The sequence below is a fragment of the Elephantulus edwardii genome, unplaced genomic scaffold (assembly GCF_000299155.1).
Source record: "Elephantulus edwardii isolate Elephantulus edwardi_28Jun2011 unplaced genomic scaffold, EleEdw1.0 scaffold00017, whole genome shotgun sequence".
NCBI classification, from domain to species: domain Eukaryota; kingdom Metazoa; phylum Chordata; class Mammalia; order Macroscelidea; family Macroscelididae; genus Elephantulus; species Elephantulus edwardii.
In genome coordinates this window covers 15,471,581-15,472,724 of record NW_006399767.1, presented here as the reverse complement: position 1 = coordinate 15,472,724, position 1,144 = coordinate 15,471,581, and positions in this window count along the sequence as shown.

Genomic DNA, 1,144 nt, shown 5'->3' with positions numbered 1-1,144 from the left:
CCCCTTTGGCAGTAGGAAACACATAGACTATTATGGAGATTGATTTTGGAATTTAGATGCACTGTTTGGAGAAGAGTTTTGAACATACCATAGACCTTCAAGAAAACAAACAGGTTTATTATCCTGGAGAGGGTGAAACCAGGCTGCTCTTTGGAAGCAAAAATTTTGAAGCTCAGTCTCATATACTTTGGGCGTGTGGCAAGAAGGGACCAATCCTTGAGACTGACATCATGCTTGGAAGGGTGGAGAGACAGCACAGGAGAGGAAGACCCTGGAAGAGATGGATTGACACAGTAAGTAGGGTAATGGGAATAGGTGTGTCAGAAACAGTGAGACTGGCTCAGCACAGAGCAGAGTACAGAGCTATTGTACATAAGGTCACTATGAGTCGCAGGCAACTCAATGGCACATAACAGCAATACACAATTGGTGGCCTAGTGATATGAAATTGTGTGGTTTCAATCCACCAGCTGCTCCACAGAAGGTTGGACAGTCTCCTCCTAAGCAATTTACTACCTCTGAAATCCCACTGGAGGGTTAGCTATGGGTCGGTTCCCACTCAATGGCACCCAACAACAACATACACAATTATATGGGAGAAAACTACCTGTTTATTTGTTCCTTTAAAGATTCTAGGCTAGAGAACCGTGTGGTTCTCTACTCTGTTCTATAAGGTTGCTAGAATAGACTCAATTATATAGTTTTATTTGTATATTAGGAATGTGTGTGTGTATATGCATGTGTGTATAAAAAATCTTCTGCAATTCTTCCCTTTCTGAAGAAAAAGTACTTTGCAGCCTGCAGTAAGGAATCCTCTCCTGCAGGCTGTGTGGGGGCTTGCAGGGTGGAGTTGAGGAGGAGGAGGAGGAGGAGGAGGAGGAAGGGGAACCACACCCACAGGGCTCCTGAGAGAGGCTCGGCAAACATGCACGCCACTGGAAAACGCCTGTAATTTTGTGCTGTGTTTCAAACGGCACAGACTTCTATCAGTCAGAATGGGCTAGATCAGCTGCCATAACAAACCATCCCCGAGACTCTCAGTGCCTTAAAATAAAACCTGGTTTATTATTTCCTCACATCAGAGACCTGATCATCATGTACTGAGAGAGCATGGTGGATGGAGGCTGCTGCTTTTTTTTTTTTT